The sequence below is a fragment of the Lacerta agilis genome, chromosome 4, assembly GCF_009819535.1.
Source record: "Lacerta agilis isolate rLacAgi1 chromosome 4, rLacAgi1.pri, whole genome shotgun sequence".
Taxonomy (NCBI): Eukaryota; Metazoa; Chordata; class Lepidosauria; order Squamata; family Lacertidae; genus Lacerta; species Lacerta agilis.
This window is the reverse complement of record NC_046315.1, coordinates 87,283,697-87,294,957: the sequence shown is the minus strand read 5'-3', so window position 1 is coordinate 87,294,957 and position 11,261 is coordinate 87,283,697.

Here is an 11,261-nt window from a genome sequence, read left to right as displayed (position 1 = left end):
ATCAGGGGACTGGCTTCAGCTCAGGTTTTTGTGATTACTGTTTTCACAGAGGGACAGGCTAACAAATGTAGATTAGTAACTTTCTTTGTAAATGCTCCATTGATTTTAGTCAAACATGAAGGCATTGCTCACTTCTAACAAATGTATCAAACCCAATTCAGCCATGAGCGACCTTAATATCATTACATCTTTATTAAATTCAACTAGCATAGAACTTTAGGGTGCCAAAACAAAAGTTTTATAGAGGAAGAAATTACACAGTACCTTGGCTGATTGTGTATGGCAATTACTCCGTTCCTTATACAAAATTCAATTATAAAGGCTTCTTAATCAAGATAATTCGGTTAATTAAAATTGATAAAGTTAAGGTAAATTAAAAATGTTGCAGAGTTTAAGAAAGTAGTCAGGGACAATTAGTTGTGTAAACTTGGGTATTTTCTCCAGGGACTGTTTTCTTTCCCCATTCCAACCCCCTTGTGTAGCCAAACATTAAGTCTATGATGTGTGGGACAGGAAAGTCAATTCCTTCACCTTATAAAGTTGTTTTTTCATCTTTTCTTGTACAGGTCTGGCTGCTTGGGCCCTATTACTCCACCATACTTCCTCTTGCAGACTTCAGAGCAGACGGCTTTGTTGGGAATAGGTTGAAACAGAGATCCTGGAAAACCTAGGTTGGAGTATGATGTGCCACTTCATACACCAAGACAGACGGATGCCAACAACTGGTCTTTCCTAAAGTATTTGTGTTAATTTAGAAATGATTATATGTCCTTAATCCTTTTCATGCCACTGCAGCAAAAGCCTGGTGTTATACCTAAAATGGGGGGGGGGAGCCAGTTGGCTGGCTCCGTCCTCAGACTTAGATAACCTCAGTTCCCTCCCTTGTTTCCCATTATGGCTGGTAAGGTAAAGGTAAAGGGACCCCTGACCATCAGCTCCAGTCATGTCCGACTCTGGGGCTGTGGCACTCATCTCGCTCTATAGGCCGAGGGAGCCAGCGTTTGTCCACAGACAGCTTACAGGTCATGTGGCCAGCATGACAAAGCCGCTTCTGGTGAACCAGAGCAGTGCACAGAAATGCCGTTTACCTTCCCACTGGAGCGGTACCTATTTATCTACTTGCACTTTGACATGCTTTCGAACTGCTAAGTGGGCAGGAGCTGGGGCCGAGCAACGGGAGCTCACCCCGTGGCAGGGATTCAAACCGCTGACCTTCTGATCAGCAAGCCCTAGACTCTGTGGTTTAACCCACAGCACCGCCTGGGTCCCTTATTATGGCTGGTAGTTAGCTCCATATCTGCAACATTCTTTTAGGCTCCAAACTATCCCCAGAAACAGATGGAGCAATGCTAGGTTTAGAATAAATGGCATTTGGCTTTCAAGTTGTTTGGAAGACTGCCTAGAAGTCATTCTCTTCCCACATCCACAGCCCCAGGAGAGCATTCAGCTGTGACTAAGAGAAGTGGAATATACTGCTATGGATTTTCAGGGGGCAAGGATCCCCTAAAATTTCTGGGTGCCAGATTCTCTCCATAATTTCTGAAAATCACAAATGTGGGGTCTGAAGTCAAGCCAGTTTCCTCAGGAGCTTGGCTTAGAGATGTGTCATCCATGAACAAAGACAAGTGATAGCAAAACAAAATAAAAAATAATTAAAAAATAAGTTTGTTTGGTATGAGCTTTCGTGTGCATGAACACTTCTTCAGAAAGCCCATACCAAGAACAAACTTAGTTGGTCTCTAAGGTGCTACTGGAAGGAATTTTTTAATATATATATATATATTATTTTTTTTACTATGGCAGACCAACACGGCTACCTACCTGTAAGTGATAGCAGAGTCATTACCCTGGGGGAAAATGACAGACAAGGAGCGGGGTGGGCTTCCCCCCCCCAACTGTATGACAGTTAGCAGAAGACAATCGCAGGTTGCCAGGGTAATAGAAGTGTGTGACGTCACCACAGGAAAAGCGGGTGTCCTTTTACAACAGAGGTTTTTGCAAGTAGTTGTTTCTGGGAGGAAGGAGCAGGAAGTGGGCAGAACTCCATGAATCGCTGCTGTTTTGAACCGACGGTTGCTGAAGCTGTGAGAGGAGCAATCAAGTGTAATGTTCTGTATCGCCTCCACTGAAGGCTTCATGTGTAAATATGCGTAAAATACACCATATGTCATAAAGACACTAGTCTCCACTGTGTCCTGATTTCCCATCGGAAACACAACCCTGGTAGTAGTAGTAGTAGTAGTAGTAGTAGTAGTAGTAATTTATACCCCATCCATCTGGCTGGGTTTCCCCAGCCACTCTGGGTGGCTCCCTTGGTTTCCGAATGTTTTGACTTCCATTCGACTTCCGAAGTACCACTGTGTTCAGTAGTATTTATTCTACACAAGAAACAATAGCTTAATTATTTCTGCCATAATTAGATTCCAAAAATCTTGCACCAACTGTCGTACACACCATAAATGATAACGTGTATCACGTTTAATTAAGGAGAAACAGAAGACACCATAACATGTAGTGCAGTTTGGCCCTCAGTCAGTAAGATGCAAAGGAAGTGAGTGTTCACTTTAGGGAATGGTGTTTTCCGCTTGCTCTGCAGTGTTTTTTTTTTTTTTACTGCATCAGATCCATAGCTGTCAACTTTCCCTTTTTTGCGGGAAATTCCCTTATTCCAGCGCCGTTTCCCATTGCAGAAAAAGGGGGAAAGTTTACAGCTCTGATCAGATCTCAGAGGCAATGAGCCAAACCAGTTGTTTAAAAGATGCCAGTCATTTGGCCCTTTGTTTATGAAATCCGCTGTTTCAAAACATGTAAGCGGAGGGCAACCTCAGCTGTGTACCCAATTCCCTGTTGTGATATCAGTACAAGCCGAGCTGCGAAGACGCTGAAGCAGCAAGGTCACTTGACTTGACTAAGAGTCATCTTTCACTCTGTGAGAAACACACTGGCCATAGTAGCCCACTCACATGTGATGTCATTGTATTTTACCATTGTACTCTTTACTTTCTGTTTTGCATCAGGAGATGCAGACGCTTTTACAGACAGCTCTGAAATAATGAGCTGCTGCGCAGAGGCATACTCTGCTCTTTATCTACAATAAAGTAGATCTTAGCCTAAAAGGCTTGTGTGTGTTGTTTTCAAGTTGGGAGCAACCGCATATTACAATTGTGCCCCTGGACTCCAGAAGCCAGAGGGCACAGAAGCTTCGTCCGCCTTGGGGTCAGTCTCTCAACTTGCCCCCGCGGGAAGTTTTCATTAACATTGGTAGCAGAGGATGGTTTCCGAAGACATCGGACCTCTGATTGACTTCTGCCTGATGTTTGCCGGCAAAGAAAGCAGCCTTAAACAGCGTTCTGGAATTCCGGGGGAGGTGCTGAATTGCCGCTTCCCGCTGTGAGCTGACGACGCGTTAATTGGACTGTGAGTAACCGGACTGATTTACGAGGCAATAAACCTCAGAAGGCTAGGTTTGTTTGCTTAATTGCTTTCTGAAGTCAGAGAGTAAAAAAGCCTGCTTTTTCGCCACAATGGCAAAGGATCAGAAGCAGAACAGCTCCCTGTGTCCAATGCTCACTGATGAAAATTATCAGACATGGCGTATCAAAATGGAAGCTGTCCTGACCAGGCAGAATTTGCTTGATGTTGTCACTAATGCCCCTCCACTGCTCCCTGGTGGTCGATGGCTGAATAGGGATAATCAGGCGAAGGCGACCATTGTTTTGCATCTTGACCAATCTCAGTTAATACACATCAGGGATTTGGTTCACGCTAATGATTATTGGGTTGTTTTGCAAAATGAACATTTGAGGATAGCGGCAGGGAGTTCCATGCTCCATTTCCAACGTCTCACCAACCTAAGGTTAAAGGAGGGAGACAATTTGCGTTCGCATCTTAACCATATGAAAGAATTAAGAAGTGAACTTACACAACGCAACGTGCAATTAAACGAAGATGTGTTTTGTTTCATGGTTTTGAATAGCCTCCATGCCGGTTATAGTGCTATTGCATCACAGCTAGGTGCCCTGGATGCTCAAAACTTAACCGTTGCCAGAGTCTTCTCAACTTTGCTAAATGAGCAAGATCGTTGTGCTGCTCAAAATGAGGCTAATGGAAGGGGGAGTGAAGCGTCCTCTACCCCACCTAGTGGTCCAACTGAGCATGTGCAAGCTCTTAAAGTCATACGCTGAACAAACTGTGGAATGAGAGGACACAGTTTCCAGACCTGCAGAAAACCCAAGAAGGGATCTATCCAGAGCCAAAACGCAGCTGGATCTACAGGCAAAATGCAAGCCAAAGTCTCCAAAGGGCGCACAGTTGCATTGCTTACACAAGGCGTGCAGGAGCAGGATGACATTGACATTGACCTGGCTTTTGTTATTGATTCAGCTGCCAGCCACCACATGACCGCAAACAAGCGTTTATTTAAGACTTTTAAGAAGCTGGAATCCACCGTGTCGCAGGTGAGTGGAACACACCTGAAATCAACTGGAGTTGGAACTGTTTATCTTCAGAGTCTCCAGCTATCTATCAGCAACGTGCTCTATGTCCCAGAAATTGCCTACAACCTGCTAAGTGTACCGCAGCTTACCGAGAAGGACTGCGAGCTCAGGCTGCGCAAAGGACTTTGCACAATTTTTAAAGATGGACAGGTGATCCTTACAGCTCAGAAGAACAAAGATGGACTATTCTTACTATCTTTTGATTCTACTGACTGTTGTTATGATGTTGTTGACTCTTATTTTGCAGGTGCTGCGAAGTCCAAGGAGACTATCAAACAGCCACGCAAAGAAAAGGTCACAAAATGTTTCCAGCAGGTTTCTGCTGATGTAATAGGGCTTTTGCCGAAATCTAGAGGCGGAGCTACCTGTTATTTATTGCTGTCTGATCATTTCTCTAAATTTTCTTGGATTTACACTATGAAAAGTCCGCAGCAAGTCTTGGCCAAGTTCACTGAATTTTGTGCTAAGATAGATTTCATGCATGATGGCAAAATTGAATGTTTGTATACTAATCAATTACCAGTGTTTGATTCACAGGAGTTCCAAGAGTTCCTAAGTCAACATTGCATTCGGCACAAAGTTGCCGTCAGCCAATCATCGTGGGACAAAGATTTGTGTGTTAAAATTAACACAATACTATGTGAGGGTATGCAGGCGCAATTGCTAAGTGCAAAGCTGTCTGAACAGAATTGGGCTGAAAGCCTATCTGCCTTCACATATGCATGGGTCAGGAGTATTCCAAAAGGAATGGAATGCTCACCTTATGAGATACTGTTTAACAGAAAGCCTTCTGTTAAGCATCTTAAGGTTTTTGGTTCTCGAATGTGGGTGGAATCACTTGAAGGTACAACCATCCAAGGCATTTTTATGGGCTATGAGAAAGGTCAATACAGAATTCTATTGCCTTCCTCAAACACAGTAATTCTTACTCAGGAGGTAGAACCTACTGTAAAGCCGGAGACACAGGTTCTCCAAAGCTTTCCCATTGATGTCAATACATATGAGGATACTGACACCAGCAGTAGCAGTGTATGCTCAACCACGGCTAGTTCCGATACAGGTGAAACTGTCATTGAGAGAACACATGCTAGTTCCAGGCCATCAGATGAAGATGATATGCTAGGATCTTTAGAGCCACTGTTTACAATTGGTAAAGTTTCTCCAAAAGGTCCTGTTCAGGAGAAACTCAGCAAAGAGGATCTACATCTTATGCGTAGATCTGAGAGAGTGACAAAGGGTCAGGCGCCCAAACGCTACTCCAAAGAGTTTGCAATCTCAGCTGTTGCAAATGTAGCTGTAGTTTGCACTCAAAACAGAGACACTCAGGCTCACTTCACAGATGTGAAAAGGCCACAGCAACAGGTTGCAAAGTTCAACACTGTTTCTGCCAACACACACAGAGCAAGTGCTCTGGTCCCCTGGAGGGTTGGTTATCAAAGGCTCAAACTGGTAGAACCAGTCTCAGAGAGTTCCAAGGATGGAACAAAGACAACAGATTCATACTGTGTATATGATAACTGTTTGTTTGCTTCTCTTAATGATGCCTTACTTTTCGCCGCTCTTTCATTGTCTGATATCGGGGGAGGATGTTGTGATATCAGTACAAGCCGAGCTGCGAAGACGCTGAAGCAGCAAGGTCACTTGACTTGACTAAGAGTCATCTTTCACTCTGTGAGAAACACACTGGCCATAGTAGCCCACTCACATGTGATGTCATTGTATTTTACCATTGTACTCTTTACTTTCTGTTTTGCATCAGGAGATGCAGACGCTTTTACAGACAGCTCTGAAATAATGAGCTGCTGTGCAGAGGCATACTCTGCTCTTTATCTACAATAAAGTAGATCTTAGCCTAAAAGGCTTGTGTGTGTTGTTTTCAAGTTGGGAGCAACCGCATATTACAATTGTGCCCCTGGACTCCAGAAGCCAGAGGGCACAGAAGCTTCGTCCGCCTTGGGGTCAGTCTCTCAACTTGCCCCCGCGGGAAGTTTTCATTAACATTCCCTTGTACACATGCACTCAGCTGCTTTGGGCTGTGGCCAAAAAACTGGAAATATAGTTACTGAGAAAAGCAATATAGTTTCAGATTCAGCATCCAGGAAATAAAATGTATAGCCCATGGAGTGAGTTTACATCAAACATAAGATTGATTAACCCATCAACAGTTTCAATTGAAGTCAGTCAATTCCAGGAATGCAAGATGCAGCATTATCTCCCACCAGAACAAGGCAAGATCCTCAGATAATATCCACTTACTCATTTTGTCTCATTTCTATTCCAATGCAAACATTATATAAAATACAAAAGCTCCTCTCTCAACATTTGATATTTTATATGTTTGCACAAAACACCTGCTGGGATTTGAATATTTGCAGTATGAATGTGTCTCATTTTGCTGTCCCAAAAACTTTAGAATAAATTCACACACCATAATTCACTGTACTGCTTTTGCATATACAAATCACAGCATATGGAAACATTATAAGAGATTCATCAAACCTTTGGAAAGCCACCATACAGAGCTGATGGTCTACATTTCCCTTGACAGCTCATCAGTTATGTAAGCCTGATGTATTTTATCAGCACAGGGACATAGAAAAATGTCTCACCTGGAATTTCAGCAACACAGGATCAGTTTGGATTTATTCATAAAAGCTTTACAAAAAGCCAATTTGAAATTTTTCGGGCTCCCGGTGTCACTTCTAAAGAAATTAAACTTAATGGGAGTACTGCTGTTTAATGCAGCGGTTACAACAGTGGCTATTCCCCCAAAATAACAAATGGCAGTGGACAGAGTGATAATTTTATGGGTGCTCCAGTGAGACTTGGGTCAAACCCCCTTCTCAGTCATGACTTTATTTATTTATTTATTTATTTATTTATTTATTTATTTATTCATTCTTCCCTGCCTTTGGGGCCTAAAACGGCTTCCAAATTGAAACATAGATATACAGTTAAAAAAAAAACACCACAATGCCCCCCCCCCAAAGAAACAAAACGTAAAAATCAATTAGAACAACAGCAGGAGAGAACAAATTTGTTCAGCTTCAAAAAAAACATCAGCACTTTTAAAACACGGGCAGATTTAAAGTATGCTAAAACAGAATCGAAACTGCTCCCCACAATTTTGAAAAAGAGAGGGGCCCAACTGAAGATCTGGGGGTGGGATTCTACGATTTTGGCACTACAAGTGAAAATACCCTGCTCTGCATCAAATCTACCTCTAGAAAGGGACAGGACATTGAGCAAAACCTCGGATGGCAAGTCCAGCAGGTGAACAGATTCATATGTAAGTATTCCTTCACATCACTGGTCCCTGGCTGTTCAGAGCTTTTTAGTTAACTGGACTAAAATAATAATAATAATAATAATAATAATAATAATAATAATAATAATAATAATAATTCCCATAATGTTCCCATAAGTGACAATTCTGCGTGTTGCATTCTCCACAAAATTTAGCTCTCCATAAGACAGATCACACTGAAGTAATCTACCAGTCAGTCAACCTTGGCAGTCATCTTTTCAACCTAACCTATCACAAAGGTTTTTTTTCTCCCCCCTAAAAAAAGTAAAACATTATAATCCCATGGATGGCTCTGAGCTTTCCAGATGACTGGTGGGATATGAGTGTGACTAATAGTTCTTGTGATTATTATTTTTTTGAACCCCCTCAAAAGTTCAATATTGTGCCCTAAGTTAAGAGACTTTTGGGAAAAGCTATATAATGAACTGGAAAAAATGCTTAGATATACTTTTAAGAAAAAACCTGAGGCCTTTTTATTAGGCATTCTAGGTAAAGATATTTTGAAATGTGATAGAAATTTGGTTCTGTATGCCACTACAGCAGCTAGAGTTTTAATAGCTAAGAACTGGAAGATTGAAGAATTACCTACTATCGAACAATGGCAGATGAAGATGATGGAATACATGGAGCTTGCAGAGATGACCGGGAGAATCCGTGACCAAAGGGACGACGCAGTGGAAAAAGAATGGGGAAAATTTAAATTGTATTTAAAGAAATATTGTAAGATTTAAAGGTAGAAGTTTTGTGTGGAAAATAAGGATAGGCTGTCAAATTTAGAATGAATTAAATGGTGTGAATTTAGAAATGAGGTAAGATGTAGAGATAGATTTAGAAAAGGTATTTTCTTTTTTATGATAACTTTAAGTATGTGATAATGTTAAGTGGGAAGTTACTTAAAGCATTTTGTAAGGGACGCAGGAGGAGGAAATAGGAGGAAGTCCAAGTAAGATGTGAGGAAATGTTATGTTTTAAGAAAATAGTATTTTTCTTTTTTGTAATAGTTTTTTGTATTTTGTTTTTGTTTTTGTTTTTGTTTTTTTGTTTATTGTATGTTTAAAATTTTTGTCATTTTTTCTTGATTTTTTTAAATAAAAATTACTTTAAAAAACAAAACAAAAGTTCAATATTGCAAAGCTACACTAATCCCCTGCTTCTCCCCCCCCCCTTTTTCTTTCTCTTGCAATTCCACAAGCAGTTATGCCCCTACAAATTCCACCGACTTGAATGGGTTTTAACACGTACTTACAGAACTGCGCTTAATTGCACTTTAGCTCAACCACATCTCCTTTGAACTCGGCTCCTCGTGCTTAGCTACTTGTGATGTACTGATTTTCGATCTCCTTTCACACAGAATAATTAAGCTCCAGGTACCGTGAAATATAACAGATATTGACTGATGAGAACCAACAGTGCTGTAATGTATTCTGGCATCCATCTGCGGCCTGTTTCAATTTATGTCCTGCTGACATGCAAGTGGTGTCCAGATACCTGATTTACTAATTCTACTGCATTTCCCAAGATACAAATGGAGATTAGGATCCATCCCTTCATGACCTTTCAGCACCCGCACTTGTTACTGAGGGAGGGTAGCCACTTTTCATTTGTTACGTTACACAGAAGTGCCTCCATTAATTTTACCTCCATTACAAAGTGACAGCGGGAGTCTGGCAAAGGTCATTTTTTCCCCCTTCTTGCACTGAGATACAGCTTGCTGTGAGATGAAATATAGGGTGACCATGATCCAAAAGGGGTAAAGCTTTTGTCCCTTGAACAAGTGTGAATGGGATTAAGCGGGTATCGTTTGCTCTGGCATTGCATTGCATTTGTAAGAGCTATCCCACGTAGGTCCCCCAATTGGGACGCAGGTGGCGCTGTGGTGTAAACCATTGAGCCTTGGGCTTGCCGATCGGAAGGTCGGCGGTTCGAATCCCCACGACGGGGTGAGCTGTTAACAACTGCCAAACCCTACGCCAAAGGACAAATGGACATAAATCTGACATCAGGAATCACAAGACAGAGAAACCAGTAGGAGAACACTTCAGTCTCCCAGGACATTCTATACAAGATCTCAAAGTAGCTGTCTTACTACAAAGGAATTTCAGAAATAGACTGGAAAGAGAAGTTGCTGAATTGCAACTAATTACCAAACTTAAAACCATGGAGAGACCTGGTCTGAATAGAGGCATTGGATCCTTATCTCATTATACATGACAAAGCTATTTTTAGCCATCTCACCCCTTGCTTTTTCCTGCAAGGCCAATTGCAGTCATTAACAATCATCAACAAGTTTGCCTCACCTATCAGCCAATGACCCATTCCCACCAGCCTTCTGAGTAATACCCCTCCCCACTCTCTCACTATATATAAGGGTCTGGCGACTTCTGTTTCAAGGTATCTGAAGAAGTGTGCATGCACACGAAAGCTCATACCAAGAACAAACTTAGTTGGTCTCTAAGGTGTTACTGGAAGGACTTTTTCATATTTTGTAGGTCCTCTGGATGTTCCAGTGCCATTATCTCAGATCATGAGTCGTGCTGAATGGGGATTTTGGGAATTAAATCCCTGCAACTTTGTGGAGAGTGGATTCTCCACCTCTTCTATAGGGTGGTCAAGGGATGTATGGTGATGAATTTTAAACAGGCTTCAATACACACACACCCTTCAAAACTACTTTTAAATGACATTTTAACGCTTTGTTGTTATTTTAAGCTTTTTAAATACTTGCTGTCTATACTGATATATAGATTCAGTTTTCTTCTGCTAATAATGTTTACCTGCTGTTCCTGTCACAGATGCACGATGCCCGTAGCACAGTCAGGGCCAAAAAACAGTATTAAACACAGGAGATTGGTATTGAATTGAAAAAGGCCATGACTTTTTCTGATTATAGCTGTAAGTAGGTTTTGGCCAAGCTGGTTGATGATTACGGCAGAGTTGACCCAGAGCTAGGGATTTGCCCCTGACATGGACGAGGTGAATCAACGATGCCTGGGCCGCCATTTGGGAAAGGTACTATCGCCTATTGGCCACCATGTGGACTCCCAGACAGAGACACCCTTTCTGGACCCCTTTCTGTGCAGGAAAAATTCCTCCCTGGCCCCGAACATGATGACCCAATAAACCAGGGCAAGGTCTTCATGCTAACCTGCCTGCTCACCTTTGGGCAAGCCTGCCCTGCCCCATCCCATCCCATCTTGCCCCACCCCACCCCTTGCCCTGCTCCAACCCTTCCCCAGCACAATCTGATTGGCTCATGTGTCAGGCCACTCACCTGTTGAACAGCATGGCTGGAAGGGGCAAGTGCCCTAAGGACATGCAGGAAGATGGTGGTCCTGTGACCAGGTCACAGGCACGCCACATTTCAAACGCCACTCCCTCAGATCCCCAGGTGAGTGCAAAATGGCATGATATTTTTAGATCTTGATTTTATAGATTCCCAAATGGAATGATATTCCATA